The sequence below is a fragment of the Pituophis catenifer genome, unplaced genomic scaffold, assembly GCF_029215685.1.
Source record: "Pituophis catenifer annectens isolate HBS135680 unplaced genomic scaffold, rPitCat1.0.hap2 SCAF_5, whole genome shotgun sequence".
Classification (NCBI taxonomy): domain Eukaryota; kingdom Metazoa; phylum Chordata; class Lepidosauria; order Squamata; family Colubridae; genus Pituophis; species Pituophis catenifer.
This window is the reverse complement of record NW_027256885.1, coordinates 47,607,251-47,632,679: the sequence shown is the minus strand read 5'-3', so window position 1 is coordinate 47,632,679 and position 25,429 is coordinate 47,607,251.

The following is a 25,429-nucleotide window of genomic DNA, read 5'->3' as shown; positions in this document are numbered from 1 at the left end:
CTCCCCAGGAGTGGGCGGCTAGCATACGGAAGACATGGCCTCAAATAAAGCAAGCACTATCCAAAGCAGCTGAAGAATATAAAGAGCAGGCCGACAAAAAACGGACCACGTGTCCTTCTTTCCAGGTCGGGGATTTAGTGTATGTGTCCACTAAATATATACGGTTACGGTTGCCCAGTCGAAAACTAGGTCCCAAATACATAGGCCCATTCCCCATCGTAAAAATCATTAACCCGGTAACATTTATGTTAAAACTCCCCTCTCTGCTTGGAAAAATTCATCCTGTTTTCCACTCAAGTCTATTAAAACCAGTTACCGTACCCCCTAAGGCAACACAAACACCCCCAGGCCCAGTAACAGGGGCTCACTATGAAATCAAAGATATCCTTGACACGAAAGTACGAAGAGGCCATCTATATTATTTGGTTCGGTGGAAAGGATATCCTGATACAGAGGCCTCATGGGTTCACAGAAAAGATGTAAATGCCCCGCGGTTGGTGTGGAAATTTCATAAGGAAAACCCCCACAAACCGAAACCACTATAAGAACACTAACCACTATTTCTTTTTCGTTCTCCTTTAGGCGGACACCTGGTAGGGGGAGCCGCCTGTCGAGCGTCAAGAAGCACTCGACACCATGCACAAGACCACTGATCCATGGATGTTCATCCTACCTGCTAGCAGAAGGGATGGGACGGGCTGCACGGGTGTTGGTGATGGGGACAGGCTGGCGATTAGGCGTTATAATGCACGGGCGTTTATAGGGGTTCGCAAGGGGGTGACAGACGCACGGAGACAAGCAGCGTAATTGGATCAAGTCAAAATGAATGACGGCATTGCTGTGCGCGCGTGAAGAGAGGCGGGAAGTTGAAAACCTCCGCGCAGCTGCTTGTCATTAGAGAAACCCTTATAAAAAGACTCTGTGCGGGACGTGGGGTAGCCGCGTCTTTGAATTGTATTGCATTCCGACTTCCGTACGCGCTGTATGTCACAATAAACCAAGTTGCATCAACTCTTCAAGTGGGTTGCTTGTGCTTTCATGGACACAGACCAGGGGGAAGCCGAGAGCAGCCTTAAACCATACTGCCAAATGTGGTGCCAGACCCAGGTATACACAGGCTTGTCGCAGTTCTCGGTCCAAGCCCATGCGGAATTGTTGGACCAACATCCGTTCTGGCCAGCCCACCAAGCGACTTGCAATCTTCCTGAAATCCATTACATAGTCTTTAGCGGGAGCACCCCTCTGTTTAAGGGCAACCAGGTCGCCCTCTGCCACCTGCACACTAGACTCATTCTCAAAGGTAGACCGGAGGGCCTCTAGGAATCTCCCAACATCGACCAGCTCCCTGGCGTGGTTACTGTGCAGGCTAGCCACCCAATCAGCAGCGTCCCCAGTCAAGACCGCCATTATGGCCACGACCATGGCCCATTGGGAAGGGTACCAGCGTCCATACTGGTCCAGATGACTTATTACCTGGCTGAGAAACAAAGCCACTCGGTCTGGACTCCCATCGAAAGTGGTCTGCAAAGCAGGAGGGCCCCAAGTGGGTGGTGCCCACATGCCAGGAGCTGGGGCCCACATCTGCGGCGGGTCAGGTGGTCTTCTCGCCTCCATACCCCTTCGCTCAACGTGAGCCTGGCCTGCTGTCGGTCTTCGGAGGCCTCTTGCAGGGGCCCTCTCTTGTGCCCGGGGTTGCCGCTCCTGTTGGTGCTCCTGGCACCACATAACCCCCTTGCCCGGAGAGGACTCCTGGTCCCATGCAGCCGTGCGGTCCTCTAGCTGGGTTGGGGCCTGCTCTTTTCGCAGCTTCGGGCTGGCAAGGCGGAAACGACCCCCTGAACTAAACGTCCCGGTGTCCTGCCAGGATGACGCTTGCCCAGGTTCCAAACCAGTGGCCCACGGTTGCCATGAGGGGGCATCACGGAAGCTCACCTCTCCAAAGTGGTCCCGGAGGGTATCCATAGCGCTGGGGCCGGTGTCATAACCCCATTCCCCCTCTTCTTCCTCTATCCACCATCTCTCCCTCCAGCCCTGGAAGGCTGGACCCAAAAGGGGGGGGGGTTTGGCGGTTTCAGTCCAGCGAGAGCAGAGCTGTGCCACCAGTCCCCTGTGGCTGTTTGTACAGGATGCCCTCTCTGCGGCTGGGCATCGTTCTGCTCTTGGCATTCCTCCTCCGGGGTCTGTCGTACCTTGGGCTTCACCACCGGCTGCTCAATAGGCTCCCCCTGGACCTCCTCCTCTACTAGCGTCTCGCTGCTGGCTGCCTCGGATAACAGCTCCCGTTCCACCTCCTCTGGCATCAACCCTTCCTCCATCCTCACGCCTCAGCAGCAGGCAAGAGCAGCAAAGCTGGGAACAGAATAAGAGGTAGCGCTGACTTTCTCTCAGCTCCGTCTGTCATCCAGACCGTGTCCACCAAGAAATCATCAGAAGCAGCATCCTTTAACAATCTTTTATTCCAGATAAGCAGCAGCACAGCAAGAAGAACAAAACGGGCCGGAACACACAGTTTAAGTCAGCGCTGCACACAGCCGCCGTGCAGCGCTATTTATATTTTTCCCCGCTCCCAAACCACCATCCGGCAAACTAACTTCAAAATTCCCCCCTCCCACATCAGCTGATGAGTTCAGTGCTGCCCGGCGTCACAGCTCTGACGTCATAGGACAGCGCCGGTAGGTTTCGGCTGCATCGCCCGATCCTCCAGCTGCTGCATCGCCCGATTCTCCAGCTGCTGCACATAGCCTATGCCGCTGTGCCGGGAGGCCAGGTGAGAGCCTTGTCCGGTCCCAAACACCCCAGCGTCCCTGAGATGGCGAGCCCTGGCCAGGGCTCGGCACCCGTTCTCGTCGTGCCTTTGGCTGAGGGTTTGGCCTCAGGCCCGGGGTTCCACAGGCTGCTGCTAGATGGCCCATTCCTCCACATCTGTAGCATCTCATTGGGCTCCGCGGAATGAAAGGCCTTTGGGTAGGCCGTGGTGCCATGGTTCCTCGTCTGGTCTGTGGCCTCGGGTCCGATTGGTATCTCTCCCTGGCCTCTGGTTGCTTTAGCATGTCGTTGGCGCACAGTCCCCTTACAACTTGCATCGCCACGTGGAAACATTCGGAGAGTCGGTTCGGGATGTCCCGATAAGCGGTCACTTGAGCAATCCGCTTATCTAGGCTCGTTCTGAAAAAATACACTAGCAGTCGCTCAGGTAGGGGAGGCAAGGTGCCCACGACTCTTCGGAACTCACGAATGTGCTCCTTGATGGGCTTCCCTCTCTGGATTAGGCTTCTGAGTTCGTCTTCCACATATGGGTCCTCCCCTACTTCCTCGAACCTCGCCCACAGTAGTTGCAAGAAATCATCTGTGTCTTGCAGTTGGGGGGCTCTATTCTTGTAGAGGGCTGATGACCAAGTCTTTGCTTCTCCCTCCAGCCCTTCTGAAATGGCATTGACCAGGGCTCTGGGGAATGGGTAAAGGTGCCCATAGCGCTCGATATAGACCTCAGCTGCGTTGAGGAACTGCGCCACCTGGTCTGGATCCCCATCAAACTTCCCTCTGAACCGGGGTGGCTCTGCCCTCGGTGGCCCCTCCTCCCATAGTGGGGCTCTGTGTGCCTGTCTAGGGTATCGTTGGGTTTCTTCCTCATCTCTCATTTGGGGGCGGGGGGGTGATGCCTTGCGTAGGCTGGTATGCTTGCTGGGCAGAGGAGGAACCCATGGATGCACACTGGGACTTTCTCTCCTTCTGGTGTGGGAGGGGGCGGGCTGGGCCCCCTTCTATGGTGACTTAGTTCAACAGGGTCAGCTGGCCTCCTTCTATCTTTGGGCCTGCAGGATGGACCGTCTTCCAGGCTGACGGCACGTTCAAAATCTTGCTTTAACTCCTCCATGGGGCTTTCGAGTGGCAGGGTTGAAGGTTTTTTCTGTCTGGCCTGCTGCCAATCCCATAACCAATCCGCCCTTCCCAATTCACTCAGGGGCTTCTCCTTACCTTTAGCATCTGGAAAGGGGAATTCAGCTTCTGCAGATTTTGGCAAAGTCCACCAAGGTTCATCATTTTTTCTTCTCTTGGGCTAGAGCATGATCGTCTGTCCTTGGTAATTCTGTGGCAGTGGGGGGGGGGAAGGGGGGGTTGCAGCTTTGCTGGGGGAGGGGGTGGCCCCATTGCATCCAAGCTGGCTGGAGTAGGGAGGGGTGGCTGGTTCACAGCCGTTTGGAGTAGACTTTCAGTAGAGAGCTGGCTTGCTGCCATGGCTTCAGAACCTTGCCTCCAATCCGTCCAAACATTTGGTAGGGAGCTGGAGGGCTGGAGGTTTGCCAGTTTGGCTTGGAAAGTTGTGAGTCTTGTCTGTCTGTCAGACTTCGATGCTATCTCAAAATAAATGAATTTCCAAACTGCCAATCTTTAAGGAAATCTTCTCTTTATTTGAGCACAGCAACCGGATCATGACTCAATGCGGACAAGACTGACCTTTTGCCCCCCAATCCCTCCCTTTCCGATCCCCAATTATCTGCTTCTCATTGGCTATCTTCCAAGTCACTCTACTGACTTCTTGTCTTGTCATTTCACAGGAATGTCCCCCCTCCCTTCATTTCCACGATGACCCAGCTTCAAAGGGATTTAGCAGGCAAAAGTTCAGGGCTTATCTCTCTCCTCTCTATGCCAGCGGTGAGACGCTGACACCGGGAGCATCTCTAGCCAATCGGCAGTACTTCCGGGCTCTGCCCCCGCCCCTCTTTTGCAGCGGCCGGGAACGGCTCTCCCTCCTCTCACGTAGCCCTGTCCCGGCCGTGGGGTGACCGACCGCCTATGCTTCGGGTTCAACACCCCCCACCACCATTGTGTGAGACTGTAATCAGTGCTCTCCCCCCCCCGTCATCACGATGTAGCAGAAACGTTGTTGTGCGGTAGAGCTGCCCCATCACTGATGGTCCTGCCGGATATCCCCTCCCCACTTCAGTGTTGAGTTGGCTTGACACTCGACATTGGAGCCAAAGTCTCACGTACAACTGGGTTCACACGGGGTTCCTGGTGGGCACTACGAGAGGGCCGTCGCTGTAACCTTGCATCAATTCTGAGGCACAGATGAACCAGCTCGTTAACAGTCGGAGGAATGTCCATTCTAGCCAACTCATCCTGTAACGCCTCCGACAAACCCTCCTGGAATACATCCAAAAGTGCTGCCTCGTTCCAGGCCGAGTCCTGGCTTAGCAAATGGAATTTGCTAATGTATTCCTGTAGGGGTAGCCGGCCTTGCTTCAAGGACTTCAACCGTCTGGTGGATGTTTGTGCTTTGATAGGGACATTTGCCGCAAGTGCTCACAAAACCCCCGAAAGTCATTAAGCAACGGACTGTTCTGGACCAACAGGGGCATGGCCCAACGAGCTGCAGAGCCGGAGAGCAGGCTGATAATGAATCCGACTCGGTTATTGAGAAAATCTTCAGATTGCAAACTCATAAATAAATTGCATTGTCCAAGGAAAGCTGGGAACATTTCCAAATTACCAGCAAACTTATCTGGCACAGCTACCGGGCAGTTTCTCGGAGGAGGAGGAGCAGATGAAGCCATTTGGGCTTGAAGCTGAGCCAGTTGGCCAGCCATCACAGTTAACTGCTGCCAAAGCTGCACATTCTCTTCCCTCAGCTGCTCCATCTTAATCAAGGTTTGTGTGTGTGTTTTCAGGCAGGGAACAAACTGTTCTGCCCCAGCTATGGACCCCAAAGAACGCAGCACACACAAAGTCTGTACAAACCTTAGTTTTACTAAATTAAATAAGTTTTTTTTTCCAAACAAAGGCTGTTAATTAACTTTCTTAACAGCCTACAAGAATCCAAAGAATAAATAATCTTACTCTTACTATGGTTGGCAGAAAGCCCAGAAGCAATTTTCAAAGAACTAAGATCAAGGCACAAAGGAGAGTGAACAAAGTTGTTCCCTGCAAATTGCTTCAGTCGGCGTTCCTCCTTAAATAGGCTAAGGGAGTGGCCAATTAGCCCCAAGCCTTACTCTCGAGGAGACCTCCTCCTGATGAGCCACTCCTGCCTTTTGGCAGCTCTGCGCGCCCGTGCATCAAGAAGAGGCTCCTCCTCTTCGTCCTCTTCACGTAAGGGAGCTTCTGGAGGTTCTGAAGGCCCTGGCTGAATCCCCGCCTCTGGCACCACATCTTCTCCAGCCTCATTGTCCAACTCGAGTGCCAGCTGCACAGGCTGCTGGCTCAGCACCACATCAGCCTCCTCGCTGTCTGAATCAGCCACCAGCCACACAGGCCACGTACGGGCCACAACACTATCCCTCGCCGCAGGGCCCTTCCCCTGAGTCTGTTGATCCGGATGCGGTTGGGACGGGAACTGCTCGTGAAAGGCGTGTACAAGATCTGGAGCATGAACAGAGGTTGCATCCTCCCATGTGAAGTCCTCTGGCCCATACCCCTTCCACTCGATGAGGTATTGGAACCAACCCTTCAGCCACCGGGAGTCTCAAATACTAGCGACCTCGTACTCGAGCGATTCATCTCTGTCACGGGGCACCGGCTGAGGACGGTCAAGTTGGCGGAGCAGACAGGTAGGCCATTCGGGAACCAGAAGGGATCGATGAAACACCGGGTGTATCCTCAAAGACCGAGGCAGGGTCAGGCGGTAGGCCACTGGATTGATGACCGCCTCCACAGGAAAAGGTCCAATGTAACAATGGTCTAGTTTTCTGACAGGCCGGTCTGAGGGGAGATGCTTCATCGACAGCCACACACGATCCCCAACAGCCAACTGTGGTGTTGCCCGCCGAGAGCGTTCCGCAACCCTTTTATAATCTTCCTTGGCCTTGTTGAGATATCATTTCACCAGTTGATGAACGGCCTGTAACTCAGTCAAGAATTCATCCGCTGCTGGAACCGGGGAGTCAAGGGGTGTGAGTGGGAAGAAACATGGGTGATAGCCCAGATTGGCTAAGAAAGGGGTGGTTTGAGTGGAAGTGTGCTGGGAATTATTAAAAGCAAACTCTGCAACTGCTAAGTATTCTGTCCAATTGTCCTGTTGCTGATTGACAAAGCAGCGCAGGTATTGCTCCAATATTCCAATGACTTTTTCAGTCCTGCCGTCAGTTTCGGGATGATGAGCCGACGATAAGCAAATCTTGACATCTAAGGCCGTCATCAGCCCTTTCCAAAACTGGGTGGTGAACTGGATCCCTCTGTCAGACACGACCCTATCCGGTAGGCCGTGTAGCCAAAAGACATGTTGGATGAACATGCGGGCAGTGGCACGAGATGTCGGCAATCCGCGACAGGGTATGAAATGCACCATCTCCTGGAGAAGGAGTGGTCGGGGGACTGGGTTGAGATGGAACGGATGTTGATTGGAGCATGTGATCGATTGGGGAGAAAGGGGATGGTTTTGGGAGCTTTGACTTACTGAAGGAAAACCCGGGCTTTTCAGATTCGGGATTTCCCAGATGTGCCAGTTTGCCTATTCCAGTAAAGTGAACTTTGGAAAATGCTTGCTTCCGCGTCTTTACTTGGAGTTGGGGTTTTTCTAGAACGTTGACATTATCCCGAATCTCCTTTTTATCTAACGGCACCCCGTAAGGGGGCTGTCGGGGGTACTGAGCCCCAGCATCTACCTAAACCCTGGGTGGTGCAAAGACTCAGTGAAGATGGAGGAGAAAGGAGAGAGCAGAGAAGGGGCCATCGGGGGGCTGGGCCCTCAAGGAATTTCCGACCCCTTGCTTTCTCCCACTGAAAAAATGGGATGGGCCATGGAGGCTGCAGAGGAAGCCTTTCGGCTCGGGGCTCGGCCCAAGGCATCGGAGTCCTGGAAGAGTTGCCAGTCCGGCCCATCTCCAAGAGGGGAATTGAAGTCGCTCCATGAGCAAGACTGGAGAATGGGAACTACTGTGGAATCCGGCGACTCCCGGGATTGGGACCGGCCACACCCAAGGTGCAGCCAATTCTTAACTGGACTTCTTGAGTGGTTTGAGCAGATGGAAGTGGGGAGTTACGCACCCTCTTCCCAACTCCTTGAGGTGAGATGGCGGCTAGCGCAACCTACATTCACTTTCACCGGTCTGGGACATGGAGGGGGGTTTAGCAGGGTGCAGCCCCTCCCCCACCCGGCCAGAAGCCCGACGGGAGGATCGGCGCAGCACAGCCATCCGGCAGCAGGGGAACACCAGGCCCAGCCAGCATACGGTATGCAAAATCCCCAGCTTGGGGCCCCTCGTCAGCCTGCCTTCTCCCTACCTCCTGCGGAGAGCATACCAAGCCAGGGATGGGTCCAGTGCCAGTGGTATCCTGCACCATCTGTTCCAAGCTTCCAGGGATCCCCCTGCCCCCCTCCTATGCCTCAATGATCCTGGCACCACGGGGGGGCTAATCCAGCAGCCGGGGGGGACTACCCCCCTCCAGTGCAACAGGCATCTCAGCAGCCAGGCCCCCTCCCCCAGCAGCCGGGGGGATTAAAACCCCCCCTTTCCAGCCCAGCAATTCTTACAGCAGCCTGTTGGAATGCAACAACCAGGAGCAGCCCCGCAGCAAGTTCCAGCCCAACCACCTGCGGCCGGAGCGCCTCCACCCATGAGGCCAATGCCACCCCATTTCAGAGCAACCTTTGACGGAACGCCAGCCAAGCTAGCTTACTTCCTCAGCAGGGTCTGGGCTCACGTGGATCAGTATGGAGACCTATACGAATCAGAACAGGACTTAGTGTCAGCAATCTCAGATGGGATGAATGAGGGGGAGGCCTCTGAATGGATAGCCCAGCTGCACAACGAGGGCGCTGCAGAACTGAATGATGCCTATGGATTTATCACACTGCTCCATTCCCGATTTGACGACCCAGACCGCGTAAATGAAAGTGAAGCCACGCTAAAGATCATGAAGCAAGGTAATTGACCTATAAAAGACTTTGTATGGGACTTTAGACGAGTCGCAGGGAATCTGGGCCATTGGCCTGACCACATATTCCTACACTACTTTAAAGAAGCTATTGACCCAGAAGTCAGAAAAGCCTGTGGGATCCGGGGGTTGCCTGAGTGTCTCCATGACTGGTATACCATGTCCATTGCCATTGACAGAGAAATCCACCCCCTCAGCAAAATCCCAGCGGAGCAGGCACCTCACAGAGCGTTATCTAGAAGGCCCATTTCAACTACTACAAATTTCACACACCCCCTCAACCGGGGGGGTGATCAAGTACTATCGGTGGGGACAAAGAGGACATCGAGCTTCTGAGTGCCTGGCCCCTGCCCCAGTTCCACAACAACGCCCCGCCACAGCTGCACGAGGCAGGAGGGCTCCAAAGAAGGCCCCAGACACCAGCCGCTTTGCCAGACAAGCTGCTGAAATTCCCCTCCCCACGGAAGAAAGCGAGGACCCTCTGGCAAAAGAAGCCCCTCCTGGCATGACTAGCGGAGATGAAGACCGGATGGTGAGTGCACCCATCCCCCCTTCTCAATTAAAGTAAAACTGGTGCTGCCAGACACAGGGAAACAAGTAGAACTCCCAGCAATAATAGATACCGTGTCAGCGTTCCAAATTAGGCTCTCTTCCAGCGCTGACATAACAAGATGAACTTTTACCTAGTTTTGTATGTACAGATAGTGTTTCCTGGGAGACGAGGATGGGGGCTACATTCCTGTGAAAAGAACGTGCCGGGAGGTAGAGATGGATCTGCATGATGGCCAATGGGACATTGGGGTTGGAGAGCGGAAGAGGAGGGGGTTGGAAGGAGGGGCCAGTTTGGCTGCAAAATGAAATCAGGAATGTCGGACTCGGCTATTCTTAAAATAAAAGTGATTCATTAGAGTTTGCATTTAAGAATGAAGTTTATTCAAGATAGCACCGAAACCTGACATACCGGCTGCACCAGATGTCTAATCGGCCTTAAAGTTGTAGAACAATTGGGGATCAGGACAACACCCTTAAAGCACCCAATTAAATTTCACCAGGTGGATGGAACGTTAATTGGGGGAGTCCCTGCCACCCACATTACTGAACTGATTAAATTAGAGATGGGGAAACATCATGAACTCATACGATTTATAGTGACCCCAAAAATGTCAGAATCTATCATACTAGGCCTGGCTTGGCTGGACAAATGGGGCCCCACCATCACATGGGACGATGGATACCGAAAAATCAGAATAGCAGTTGGCCCATCACCCCCTCCCCCTCCCCCCAAACAGCAACCCACCCATAACAGCCAGGGGCCAGAGACAGCAGCAGCTTGTTCAGACGGGCCTCCAGGCGAACACCAAATCCCTAAAGTTTATGCAGACTTAGCCGAAGCTTTCAGTGAGGAAGAGTGTAACCTCCTCCCACCTCATCGGCCCACAGACTGCACCATCGAACTACAACTGGGGGCAAAATTGCCAAAACCTAGAATGTACTCCATGACACTTGCTGAAATGACCGAGTTGAGGAAATACATTGACACCAACCTAGCCAGAGGGTTCATCGAGCCTGCGAAATCCAGCATGGCAACCCCAGTACTGTTTAAAGAAAAAAAAGATGGTACCTTAAGATTATGTATTGATCTTTGTTCTGTCAACGCCATTTGCATACAAAATATCTACCCCCTCCCACTGATGAAGGACTTACTGAACCACCTATCGAAAGGAAAAATTTTCACCAAGCTAGATCTAAGAGAAGCCTACTACCGAGTTCACATAAAGGAGGGAGATGAATGGAAGACTGCTTTTAACTGCCCCTTGGGTAGCTTCCAATTCCGGGTCATGCCTTTTGGGCTCCTGCAACTGATCAACGAAATTTTGCATGAGCATTTATATCAGGGGGTTCTTGTTTATTTCGATGACATACTTATATTCAGCGAAAATATGGAAGACCATATCAAATTGGTCAGACAAGTGCTGAGAAAGCTCCTAGCAGCCAAACTTTATGCAAAATTGTCCAAATGTGAGTTCCATAAGGAGGCCCTGGACTACCTGGGATACAGGGTGTCGAATAAGGGGATCGAGATGGACCCAGGGAAGGTGAGGGCAGTGCTGGACTGGCAGCCCCCACACACCCGTAAGCAACTCCAGAGCTTCCTGGGATTTGCAAACTTTTACAGACAATTCATCCCTTCCTTCGCTGAGGTCGCACTCCCTTTGACAGAATTGCTAAAAACCAGCCTGTCTCCCACTAAGCCAAAACCTAGCCAGCCCTTAGCTTGGACAATGGACTGCCAAAAATCCTTTGAACAATTAAAACGCCTATTTGCGGTGGAGCCAATCCTACAGCATCCTGACCCAAATAAGCCCTTCGTGGTACAGGCGGACACAAGTGACGTGGCGGTGGCTGCTGTTCTACTGCAAAGGGACTCCTGAAACTGTCTAATGCCATGTACTTATGTATCAAGGAAGTTAACGGACACTGAGCGCAGATGCGCAGTGTGGGAGAAAGAGGCATTTGCAATACAATGGACTCTCCTATCCTGGAGACACTTCCTGGAGGGGATTGAGGAACCTTTTGAAGTTTGGACTGACCACAAGAATCTCAAGGCGCTGAAGACCCCAAGGAAACTTTCTCCCAAGCAGGTTCGTTGGGCTCAATATTTCAAACGCTTTAACTTTAACCTGAAATACATCCTGGGGGGTAAAAACCTTCTGGCTGATGCTCTCTCCCGTAAACCCCAGTTTGACAGCTGACGGGAAGAGATAGTTCACGCCATGATCTTGGAAACTCAGCCAGCCGCCCAAGCCCGCACCCAAGCACAAATGCGCCAGGGTTCCAACCTCCCCGAAGACAAGTTGACAGCAGAGCTAAAAGCGGCGCTCTCCACTGACTCCTGGTTCAAGGAAAACCAGGCAGACCTAACCCTAAGGGATGGGTTGGCATGGAAGGGGAGTAAACTTTACGTGCCCCACAGCCTGCGGCTCCTGGTGCTGAAGAGGAGTCATGACTCTCGACTAGGGGGCCACTTTGGGTTTTTAAAAACCCTCCATTTGACTAGGAGACAATTCTGGTGGCCAAAGATGAAAGCGGATGTGGAAGACTATGTGAGGAGCTGCACCACCTGAGCCACCATGAAGTCCCGACCAGGGAAGCCCCCTGGACTTCTCCAGGCTGTGGCCGAACCTACCAAGCCCTGGGAGGAGATTGCGATGGACTTCATAGTTGAGCTCACTGACAGTGGGGGTAACCGGGTTATTTGGACTGTCATTGATTTATTCTCCAAGCAAGCACACTTCACTGCCTGCCGTGGACTACCATCGGCCAAGAAACTGGCAAAGCTGTTTGTGAAGCACATCTACAGGCTACATGGAGTCCCTAAGAGAATAATATTGGACCGTGGGGTCCAATTTACTGCTACATTCTGAAGGCAGTTTCTGCAATCCATGGGGTCGTCCCAAGGATTTAGCTCGGCTTTTCACCCATCGACTAACGGATCAGCTGAAAAATTGAACTCAATGGTGGAGCAATACATTAGGTGTTATGTAAATTATCAACAGGAGAACTGGGCGGACTTGCTGCCATTCGCTGAAGTGGCTTATAATAATGCAGTACACACCAGTACTGAGTTGACTCCTTTTCAGATAACTACAGGCATGGATTTTGTGCCAATGCCTGAGTTGCCTACAGAGCCGCCTACTTCTATGTCCCTAACGGAATGGATGACCTCGTTGAAAAAGGGTTGGGAGAACACAAAAAAAGCTTTAGCGGAGTCAGTGGAACGATATAAGGCCCAGGCCGACAAACTCCGGTCCCTCCAACCACCGTTCCGAATAGGCAATAAGGTGTATTTGTCAACCAAGTACCTAAGATTAAGGGTACCCAGCAAGAAGTTTGGGCCCAAATTCATAGGTCCCTTCCCTATAGTGAAAATCATTAACCCAGTGACTGTCCAACTTAGGGTCCCTTGCATATTAGGGAAAGTACACCCCGTTTTTCACAGCAGCTTATTGAAACAAGTCAGAGAATCTAACCTACGACCCTTGCCAGCTGCTCCACCCCCTCCTTTAGTAATGCAAGGGGAGACTCATTATGAGGTGAAGAAAATCCTGGATTCTAGACTCTAGAGCAGTGGTTCTCAACCTTCCTAATGCCACGACCCTTTAATACAGTTCCTCATGTTGTGGTGACCCCCAACCAGGGGTGGGTTCTAAATTTTTTTACTACCGGTTCTTTGGGCATGGCTTATTTTGTGGGCATGGCTTAGAGGTCATGTGACTGGGTGGGCGTGGCTAGCTGGTCATGTGACCAGGTGGCCATGGCTATGTGTATAGGGACTACTCAGAGGGCTGAAAAAAGTCATTTCTGACAGGTCCTCGCACTTTTGACTGGTCCTCACACTTATGACCATCCTCACATTTATGCCCGTGCAGCATTCTTAACAACCATGTCACTCATTTCACAACTGCTTCTCTTCACCATGGTGACAAGATAGGGCAAAAACGTAAAATGTGAGGACAGTCGTAAGTTCGAGGACTGGTCAAAAGTGCGAGGACCAGTCAGAAATAACTTTTTCAGCCCTCTGAGTAGTCCATATGCATAAAAGGATACAGCAATAGAGAGGGATGAAGGAAGGGAAGGGAAATTAGAGTAGGAGTGAGGGTAAGGAGAGGGAGGAAGAGAGGAGGAGAAGGAGAAAGGAAGAGGAAGTAGGGAGGAGAAGAAGAGGGGGGGAAGAGAAAGTAAGAAGGAAAGAAAAGAGAAAGGTGGTAGGTTTGAGGAGAAAGATTGCTGTACAATAAAAAAGATGAAAGGGAAGAAAGCCAACCCCAACAAATATAAAGATATTAAGATAAAGAATGAATTGTTAAACTTTAAAGAATAAAAGAGAACAAATATGAATAAATAGCAATAATTAGAAACACACATACAAACATACAATGTATTTTCTTTTGTAGGAAGTTAGCACCCACCCCTTTCCTGGAAGAGTGAAATATTTTAGGAAATATGAAAAAGGCAGAATATTATATTTCCCTGGGATAAGCATGTTTTGAAGCAGCTCCCATCTTCCTGCCCCCACCCTTTGTCAATGGGCCATTAAGGCCTGGGCCAGTCTATTCTACATAACAAAGATCTACCTCCTTCAGGCAGAGCCATAGTAGGAATTGCCAAAGATCCAATAAAGATAGGATTAGCCCTCTACCCATCTAGCAACAGAAACTCACCACGTGACCTGGGAAGCACATGTGACCATCAGCCAGCAAGGCTAGCTAAGACCCCCACCCCCTGGGAGTCTGACAACCAATCAGGATACTCTTTCGGGGCCCCAAGAAATGCAGAGCCAGAGAGAGCATAAAAACCCGAGGATTTACTGTATCTTCCCCTTTTCTGTTCAGGAACTCAAGCCATGTGATCCTGTCCACCATTAAACCATCTTTCCAAGCAGTCTCCATGTTTCCAGTGTCTTTTTCCCCACTTGGAGCAGAACCCAGAAGGATATTTCTTCCAACACAGTGTTTAATCATTTCAATTAAATTTACAATTTCTATATTTCCTTTTTACCATATTTATTCCTCATCTATTTTTGTAAAAAACCAATATTACCCTTCATCCTCATCTCTAATCTTAATCAAATTCAATTTTTCCCTTCTATTCTATATTATACCCCTTCCCATTGTCATCTATTTTTATATCCATCCTCACATTGGTTAATTATGTAATATTACAGTTGTTTAATATAAATTCAACATTTTAATATAAATCAATTAGTTATATAACTACCATTTTTGTATATTAATCAATATGAACATGAATATTCCAATTATTTCCATGCAATCCAATTTCTTACAAATCAATTAATTATATTTACCAATAATAATAAACCAAATAATTTCCCCCATATATTCCTCCAAACCACAACTTAACCATTTCTGCTTTCAACACAATATACAATTAATAGTATCTCAATTATTACAATTCCCTAGTTAAATAGAGCTTTTTTTCTTTTGTGTTTTAAAATCTTGAACTCTCCTCTTTTCCCCTAAATTTCCCATTGTTTGCACCTACCTTTTTTGGTGAGGAAAAAGAAAAGAAATCTGCCTGCCTAATTTTCCAACGTTGCAGCAACAGCAAAGCCAACAGCCTGCTTTACTTTCAGTTTCGTGTTTCAGCAGAGCTAGGGGAAAAGAAATCTCTCCAGCAAGCAGTAGAGCCCTGAGCAAAACAGCTGAGAGCAAATCAGCTGAGAGTCGGGAGCTGATCTAATCAAGGGCTAATTAGCCTATGCTGAAGCTCTGCGGGCCAATAAAATTACAAAAAAACACCGAACCATTTGTTAAATTGCTGGCTCGGCCGCCCCTTGCCCACCACTATTTATTGGCAATAAATAGTGGTGCGGAGGGGCGGGGCAAGCTAGCAATTTAACAAACGCAGAATCTCACCACTGGCTATAAGGCGGCCCTTTGAAGCCCCGCGGCAAGAATTTAAACAGTTTTTTTTCCTCTAGCCATCAGCTGGGACTCAGGAGGCAGCAATAGATTGAGAGTGGGCGGGGTAAACGAACGGCCAGCGCTCCAACAGAGCAGAGAGTGAGGGTGAGTGAAGGCGTGGGGGGGGTGAGAGAGGGCTTTGGCGACCCCTGTGAAATGGCCGTTCGACCCCCAAAGGGGTCGCGACCTCCAGGTTGAGAACCACTGCTTTACACTATATCTCTTTTCTTTTCCCTCCCCTTTTTCTTAGTTTTCTGCTACTTTTTTTTCTTTGTATTTTATACTTTGATAAACTAATAAAAAATCTGAAAAAAAAGCTTCCATGCAAAAGCTCAGCTTGTTCAACAGGAGGTCCAGTACTTAGGTTACATCCTATCACAAGGGACTAGGAAGCTATCCCCGGAAAGGATCCAGGCTGTGTTCCTCCTTAAACCACCAATCACTAAGCGCCAGCTTAGGAGTTTCCTGGGAATGGCAGGTTTCTGCCGTATCTGGATTCCCAACTTTGCTTTAATGGCTAAGCCTTTATATCAGGCCACGATGGACTCTGATAAGGAACCCTTTGAATGGACCAAGGAGTGTCAGGTTGTGTTTGACAACATTAAAATTGCCTTAGTAAATGCCCCTGCCCTCGGCATTCCCAACGTTACAAAACCATTCCTGCTATTCGTAGCAGAGAGTAAAGGGGTAGCTGCTGGAGTCCTTACTTAGACCCTTGGCACTTGGTCACGCCCGGTAGCATATTTCTCCAAGCAGCTTGACCCCGTCACTCAGGGATGGCCAGTATGTCTTTGGGCTGCAGCAGCCACTGTTCTTTTACTGGATGCTGCTGAACAATTAACCTTTGGTACCACTATTATGGTGGAAACTCCTCACTCCATCCAAGATTTACTAGCATCCAAGGGGGGGCATTGGCTTACAGCCTCCCATCTTGAACAGTATCAGATCGCACTCCTTGACAACCCACACATTCATTTAAAGCACAGTGGCAGGTTCAATCCGGCAACCTTTCTTCCTCAACTGGAACAGGATGTTAATCGTGATTGTATCCAAACTATTGCCGAAGTGCTTTCTGGCTGCCCGGATTTCACTGATCAACCATTGGAGGATGCAGACAGGGACCAGTATACAGATGGCAGCAGTTTTGTGAGTCAGGGAAAGAGGCTAGCTGGCTATGCTGTGGTCACTTTGGATCAGGTAGTGGAAGCAGCAGCCCTCCCTGCAGGTACATTGGCTCAAAAAGTCAAACTCATTGCCTTGATGAGAGCCTTAGAGTTTATTTTTTAAATTTTTTTTAAAAATTTTTAATTTTGTCACTGCGTTATTTTATTTACCAGCTGAGCTCATTATTTCTGGACTATCTGACTTTCCGTACCTTGCCAAGAATTGTTATCAAAAGCTACTACGCATGTCCATCCACCCACATTCCCTTCACTTGCTTCACACACTTTTTCCTTTGTTCTCTTGCCACGGGGGTGTCGACTGCTGGAAGGCAGCCGGCCCGAATTACTTTCAAAAATGTAACAATTAACTTTTCTTAGTTAGTGAGGTGTTTTATTTTCTTTATAACAAATAAATGAGTTTTATTAGAAACTTTTCTTCGCGTTTCTCTTTCGGAATATTGCAAACAAGGAGAAGCCTCGATTCATTTCCTCTAATTAAACCAGGGTAATTAGTCCCAGAGCCAAACATGGGATTAATAAATGCCCTGACAAATTTTTGTCAAGCATATATGAGATTACAGATAAAAGTATTAACATGATTACAGACAGTAAGTTTGCTTTTAGTGTTGTACATGTACATGGGGCCTTGTGGAAGGAGTGTGGTTTGCTCACCACCCAAGGCACCCCTGTTAAATATGGACAGGAGATCCTAAGGTTGCTGGATGCCATTTTGCTTCCATGCAAGGTAGCTGTCATGCATTTGAGGGCCCATGGTAAAGATGATACTAAGCATGGAAAAGGAAATGCCCTGGCTGACTGCACCGCAAAGTCTGCCACTTCAGGTCCACTGTCCCCTTGGTATGTGTTATAAAATGGGGTTGAGGGGTACCCCGGACCGTGAACCAGCTCATGAGCAAACACACTGAGACTGAAATAATTCTGACAGAGGCGTCTTGTGTAAAAATATAATTTACTTTAAAACATTTAAAAAGCACTATGTCTTTAAGAAAGCACATTAAAAGCAAAGTCTTATCTGGGTATGTGAAGCAAGGCTATCACCCTAGATCCCTCTCCACAATACCGAAACAGTTCACAAGAGAATAAAGCTAGCATGAAGGTAAGCAGCTTCGGCGTCGATACATCATCAAGGCAATCCAAGTGGGGGCAGCACAAACTTCACAGCTAAAAGTCACCTGAAGTAAAAACAGTTCAAACAGCAAACATTGCTTGAAGCTTGTGGGAGGAAAAAAAGGTCCAGCAGCAGTCCCGATGATAGCTTGCGCGCTTCAAAACAGCAAAAGGCAAGCATCCGTGGGAGTTTCTCTGCAACGGCGTCTGGAGTCCTTATCTGCATTCTTCTCCCATCTGCGGCGTTGCACTAAGCTTCCTGCAGGAGCTGTGCATTTAGGCCTAAACCAGGAGTCTAGGCCCAAGTAGCAAGCGAAAAGGTCCTTGCTTATATAGGGAGTTAACCTGCAATTAACTAGGGCGGGGAAGGCTTGCAGGTAATTACAAACAGGAGATGGCTTGATTGAAACCATACTGTTTGTGAGTAGGCAAGTAGCCACAGCAATCCTGGAAACACTCGTGACAGTATGTTTGTGCATTTATATCTTCGTACTTGCCTGTGCCGGTTCCTACGTACACCTCTCAGGATAGGCACAGAGCTTACAAGATGGATGCTATTTATCAGGGGAATTGGTTGGAGAAGGATGGAAAATGCCTTCTCCCTGTGTATGAATTCTGGGCCCTCTTAAGAGAATTGCATGCCAACACTCATTGGGGCTCTAAGGCTGAAAAGAATACTCCTGTTAAGGCCATCACGTTCCCCTTGGGCAAGCTTAGGGTCGGTCACGCTCCTGCCAGTTTTTGGGAAGTAGATTTTACTGAGTTGCCAAGGAAGCAAGGCTTTCGATACTTGCTTGTTTTTGTGGATGCTTTTTCTGGTTGGATTTAGGCTTTTCCCTGTCGCACTAACAAGGCATGTGAAGTGGTCAAGGCCCTCCTGAAGGAAATCATTCCACGTTTTTCACTTCCCTATCAAGGTATTGGCTCAGACAATGGGCCCCACTTCATCTCCAGCATTACCCAACAGGTGGCCCAGGCCCTGGGAATTGATTGGCAGCTTCATTTGGCTTATCACCCCCTATCATCAGCCCATGTTGAACGCACAAATGGCATCCTTAAATGTCATCTCATAAAACTTGCCCAAGAGACACGCCTTACCTGGGTCCAGGCCCTGTCACTCACTCTCTTGTGCATGCATACTGCCCCTTGACAGCCTTTAGGCTTCTCCCCCTTTGAAATTATGTATGGCAGGCACTTTCTTTATCATGATTCCTTATCCATTTCTCTCCCTGTATTTGGAGACCTGGCCCTCAGAGAATATATACATTCTCTTGCTAAAAATGTCTCCTCCTTTTGTAAGCTGTCCAGACCCTCCATCATCCAGGATTGGTACATCCGCTCCATCCTTTACTTCCTGGTGACTGGGTGCTCGTCAAATCCTGGACAGATTCTGGCCCCTTGGCTGAGTGGTGGAAGGGCCCCTTCGTTGTTCTCCTCACCACCCACATGGCTGTCAAGGTTGCTGGGATTTGCACCTGGATCCACCACACTCATTTCCGGTCTTCTTCCCCACCAGCAGACACGGAGGACCCAGCAGATGCAGAGGACCCTGACAGGAATTGGACTGTGGCTCCTGGTGCTGAGGATGACCTTAAGCTGAAACTTGGGTTGACTCAAACGTCAACGTTGAACTGTATGCTGGGATGCTTCACAGGTCGCTGGGTCACATGTGGCCGACGTGCTTCTTCTCATGTGGCTATTCCACATTGACTCCCTGCCTATTCATGCCACACAAACCAGTCTCCACTGCCCTTGTTACAGTATTGCACTTTTTTTGGGTTGCTAATTACTCTTTTCTTTTTACTCTATATATTTTTTTTCTGCATACTCTATGATCTCTGTTCTCTCCTACCTTTTGTGGCTCACGACCAGCCTGTATGGGGGGATTATGGAAAAGGTTGTCAGGTTCAAGGTATGGTTCGAATATGTGAAATGACCAAGGGCAGGAATGTGATGTTGGGGATTGGCATGCCGCAGAATGCATTCACACTCATTGTTGGGAACCCACACACAGGCCTCATATGTGTAAGATATTACATGAGAAACAGGCGGATAGTATAACAGGGGAAACAGGGACCCTGACAAAGGCCTATGTTCAAACGAGCAGGAAGCATGTGCAGCACAAACATAAGGCAGCCCCTAGGCGACTTATAATGGATATTCAGCTTTGCATGCACATGCACTGCCAAGACCAATCAATCATGGCACTGTAAAGCATGGACCCAACACCTCCCTCCACTGTTTTGCCACAACTGGCACCCTCCACTCTACCTCAACAAGCAAAGTCTACCCAACAGACACCTATCCCCACTTTCCCCAGTGTGTGGGAGGACGAAAGGCAGAGTAGTTTCCAATTCCCTAGGCCATCTTTGGGAGTCTGGGGCATGAACACACATATTCAGAATGTTCAGGCCTGGTTAAGCTCTTGAATGTCACAGATTGGAAACCGGAAGCGTCGTGGCGATACTGGTTGGGAAATAGCGAAGCTCCATCGAGCTTCGCGAAAACCCAAACTGACAAACCGCTGTCAGGGAGTCTTCGGACTGGATCCGTCTTGTAGGGATGGGGGAGAGAGAGAGGCGCCTCGGAAGACCAAGAAGAACAAGCAAGTTCCTCAAAAGGTCGGAGGCAGATCTTCGACCCGGTGGTGGGGGTGGCGGCCATTGAAACAGCCGCTACAAGCTGGGGCAACCGGACTAAGAATTGAGCAGGAGTGGTGATGAAACGGAGTATTGTTACCAAGTGAGTGATTGGCCAACTCACAGGTAAGAAGAATTTTTTTTTAACTTTAAAAGAGGTCCCAACCTGAAATAAGTGACTAATTGGCACTTGGGAATTCAAAGTGAAGGAAAAAAATAAAGAGGAACATTAAAAATGAAAGCCCTAAAAGAAGAACTAACCACCTGGATTTAGAATTGGACTTGGAAGAAATTAAGAATAATATAAGGAAAAGGAAATTAAGACAAAGCATTTTTTTTTAACAACAAAAGGAATTAATCGAAGAACAGGAAGTACTACTTTTGTGGATTTACCATTGATAAATGGTAAATGCCTGGGGATTTGTGGATTGGAGAGCGACATCTGCTGGTGGAAAAGAAATATTGCACTCCAATCAGCGTGAGAAGCCTTTTAAGGAGTATTTGTTTAAACAGCTGGAGTAAGATTATAAAAAGAAGTTGAAAGAATACAATCTCAAACTGGAAAGACTCAAATGACTATCTGAATTGGACACTACTTGGAAAGAAAAAAGAAGAAAAAAAGACATCAAATGGACTTGAATTGGAACTGTATATAAACCAAAATAATAATAAATTTAAAAATTATTACTTCTTAAATTGAAAATATGGAGAATTGGGAGCATGAGTATGAGGAGTTGAGGGAGATGTTGCAAAAGTGCGAGAAGCATTTAAGGAAAACAAAGAAGCAGAAGATTGGATAGAATACAAAAAAAAAAGAAAGAGAAAAGATACAGTCAGGTCCAGAAATATTGGGACATCGACACAATTCTAACATCTTTGGCTCTATACACCACCACAATGGAGTTGGAATGAAACAAACACAATGTGATTTAACTGCAGACTGTCAGCTTTAATTTAAGGGTATGTACATCCAACTCAGGTGAACGCTGTAGGACTTACAGCAGTTTGCATATGTGCCTCCCACTTGTTAAGGGACTAAAAGTAATGGGACAGAATAATAATCATAAATCAAACTTTCCCTTCTTAATACTTGGTTGCAAATCCTTTGCAGTCAATCACAGCCTGAAGTCTGGAACACATAGACATCACCAGACGCTGGGTTTCATCCCTGGTGATGCTCTGCCAGGCCTCTACTGCAACTGTCTTCAGTTCCTGCTTGTTCTTGGGGCATTTTCCCTTCAGTTTTGTCTTCAGCAAGTGAAATGCATGCTCAATGGGATTCAGGTCAGGTGATTGACTTGGCCATTGCATAACATTCCACTTCTGTCCGTTCAAAAACTCTTTGATTGCTTTTGCAGTATGCTTTGGGTCATTGTCCATCTGCACTGTGAAGCACTGTCCAATGAGTTCTGCAGCATTTGGCTGAATGTGAGCAGATAATATTGCCCGAAACACTTCAGAATTCATCCTGCTGCTTTTGTCTGCAGTCACATCATCAATAAATACAAGAGAACCAATTCCATTGGCAGCCATACGTGCCCACGCCATGACACTACCACCACCATGCTTCACTGATGAGGTGGTATGCTTAGGATCATGAGCAGTTCCTTTCCTTCTCCATCCTCTTCTCTTCCCATCACTCTGGTACAAGTTGATCTTGGTCTCATCTGTCCATAGGCTCTTGTTCCAGAACTGTGAAGGCTTTGTTAGATGTTGTTTGGCAAACTCTAATCTGGCCTTCCTGTTTTTGAGGCTCACCAATGGTTTACATCTTGTGGTGAACCCTCTGTATTCACTCTGGTGAAGTCTTCTCTTGATTGTTGACTTTGACACGCATACACCTACCTCCTGGAGAGTGTTCTTGATCTGGCCAACTGTTGTGAAGGGTGTTTTCTTCACCAGGGAAAGAATTCTTCAGTCATCCACCACACTTGTTTTCCGTGGTCTCCCAGGTCTTTTGGTGTTGCTGAGCTCACCGGTGCGTTCCTTCTTTTTGAGAATGTTCCAAACAGTTGTTTTGGCCATGCCTAATGTTCTTGCTATCTCTCTGATGGGTTTGTTTTGTTTCTTCAGCCTAATGATGGCTTGCTTCACTGATAGTGACAACTCTTTGGATCTCATCTTGAGAGTTGACAGCAACAGATTCCAAATGCAAATAGCACACTTGAAATGAACTCTGGGCCTTTTATCTGCACATTGTAATTGGGGTAATGAGGGAATATCACACACCTGGCCATGGAACAGCTGAGAAGCCAATTGTCCCATTACTTTTGGTCCCTTAACAAGTGGGAGGCACATATACAAACTGCTGTAAATCCTACACCATTCACCTGAGTTGGATGTACATACCCTCAAATTAAAGCTGACAGTCTGCAGTTAACGGACATTGTGTTTGTTTCATTCCAACTCCATTGTGGTGGTGTATAGAGCCAAAGATGTTAGAATTGTGTCGATGTCCCAATATTTCTGGACCTGACTGTAAGTGAGAAGCAAGAATATAATGTTGGAAAGAAAATAATTGAAGGAAAAATATAGATGATTACACTGAGATTAACAGTGATAAAATAAAAATAGATAGGGGGGGATATCTCTCAAAAAAGGAGAAATGGGAAGGAAATGGGAAAAGAGTGAGGGAGAGAATTAAAAAGGTAAATAAAGTTAAAAATTAGAGAAAAGATGCAGGAAGGAAGATACAATAAATACAAAAAGAAGAAGAAGAAGAAAGAAATAAGAGAATGGGAGAAAGGGAGGAAAATATTAAGAAGTGGAATTCTGGAGAGTTTAAAAGAAAATGGTTAAAAGGGGAAGGGGAAAAATATAGTAGAAAGGGAATTAAAGCATTAACATGTTGATTTAAGGGAATGGTATTAGTAGTAGAAATTGTATGTAAGAAACAAATTGGAATAAATATATAGATTATTGTAAAAGGGAATACTTAATTGAAATTGAGACATAAAATTGAAATGTTAGTAAATGATGTAAGTAAAGATGAAATGAAAGGTATGTAAGGAGTTAAAAAAAAGAAATACATTTTTATAATGTAATACAGATCAGCAGAAGCAATGTGAAAGATAGAAAGGTTTATATTTTGTTGTCTGGGGATTTAAGGATTGGAGAAAAACACCTGCTGAGGGTAAAAAAATGTGTGCCAAAGATTGAAAAAACAAAGGAAATTGAAATTAAGAAATAAAATTGAAATGTTAGTAAATGATGTAAGTAAAGATGAACTGAAATATACGTAAGAATTTAAAAAAAAGGAGTATATTGTTCAATGTAAAAATAGACCAGCAGATACAAAATGGTTTATATGTAAAAATAACTGAAAGTAATTGAAATATTAGGAAAAGAGAAAAATAATTATTTTTCTCTGTGGGACCAGTTTGCTCCCACAGAGTTGGCTTCCTCAGGGTACCTTCGGCTAGACAATGTCGACTGGTGACCCCTAGGGGGAGAGCCTTCTCTGTGGGAGCTCCTACCCTCTGGAATACGTTGCCCGTGGAGCTCCGGATAATCCCCGACCTCCGAACCTTCCATCGGGCCTTGAAGACCTGGCTCTTCCAACGGGCGGGCCTGGGTTGACTCTAAACTGATTTTGTAGCTTTTTAAATTCTTAAATCTTAAATTTGAATTTGTATTCCCACGTTTAACCTTATTATTGGATATTCTGCTTTAATTTGTCTTTTAACTTTTGTATTTTCTGTTTCTTATTGTTGTGAGCTGCCCTGAGTCCTTTGGGAGAAGGGCGGCATACAAATCCAATAAATAAATAAATAAATAAATAAATAAATAAATAAATAAATAGGAATAAGAAATTAGGAATTAAAGAAAATAAGAGGTGGAAGGTTAATTAAGTTGAAAGATTTTAAGGTAAAAATGGAATAAGTTGAAATACACTGTTAAGAATTAAAAAACATGATGGGAATCTTGAGGAATATGCAATAAATGGAGAGAATCGGGGATGCCTGGACACCATAGGAAAAAAAAACCACTGAATTGAAAATGAATACAGCAACAGAGAGAGATGGAAGGAGTAGGGAGATTTAAGGAAGGGAGAAGGAGAGAGAGGAATAGAAGAAAGGGGAGAGGAGAGGAAGAAAGGCAAGGGAAATAAGAGTAGGAGAGAAGGTTAGATGGGGGAAGAAAGGAGGAGGGGGAGAAAGGAAGGGGAAGTAGAGAAGGTAGGAGAGGAGGGAAGAAGAAGGTAGGAAGGATAAAAGAAGGCAGGGAGCGGAAGAGAAAGAGAAGAAAGATTGCTGTAAAACAAAAAAGATGAAATGGAAGAAAGGCATCCCCGAACATGTTTAAATATATTAGGATAAAGAATGAATTATTAAATATTAAAAGAGAATATATATGATTAAAACTGGAGAAAATAGAATTTGAGGGTGAAAGAAGATACTGTTTATAGAAATAAGAATAGAAATATTAAGATTTGATTAAAAATATGGAAAAAGAACACTTTGGCAGAAATTGTAACTAAGTAAAATATATTTGGATATGATAAGTTGTATATGATATGATATGAAATGGTTAATACTGTTTCAAAAAATATGTGGGTGTGTATTGGGGGGGGAAAACCAATAAAACATGATTCAAAAAAAAAAAAAAGAATGTCACAGATTGTTGGATTTGTACCCACATACCTCCAACTGGCACCCATGGTTTAGTCATGGAAGCTACACCTTTAGGAGCCCCTATGTTCCAGATGGTCAGTGCCACCAAAGGCTGGCCACTTCCTGTCTTCAGGGCAGGGAAGCTACGGATTGCTAAGGTAGGGGCACGCATACAGCACCCTGTAGCAGCTTGTCTCAATCATTTTAATTCTTTCTCCAGATATAAGTTAGGAATCTATGCACCTTGTATAGTAACATGGAAGGTCAATCGCACTAGTATGTCACCATTTTGGTCTTGACCCACAAAAGAATCCCTCTGCCCTTTGTAGCTTGTTTGGAGCTATGGAGCTTATGGCCTATATGTCAGGGCTCAGGGCTTTTATGCCTGAAGGATTAGAAAACAAACAAGGTTTATATCTGGCTAACCACCCAGACTGGTGGGTTCTTTGTGGATGGTTTGCTTACAAGTCTCTGCCAGCTTTCTGGTCAGGGACGTGTACTGTGGGCATCATCTTCCCCTCAGTCCG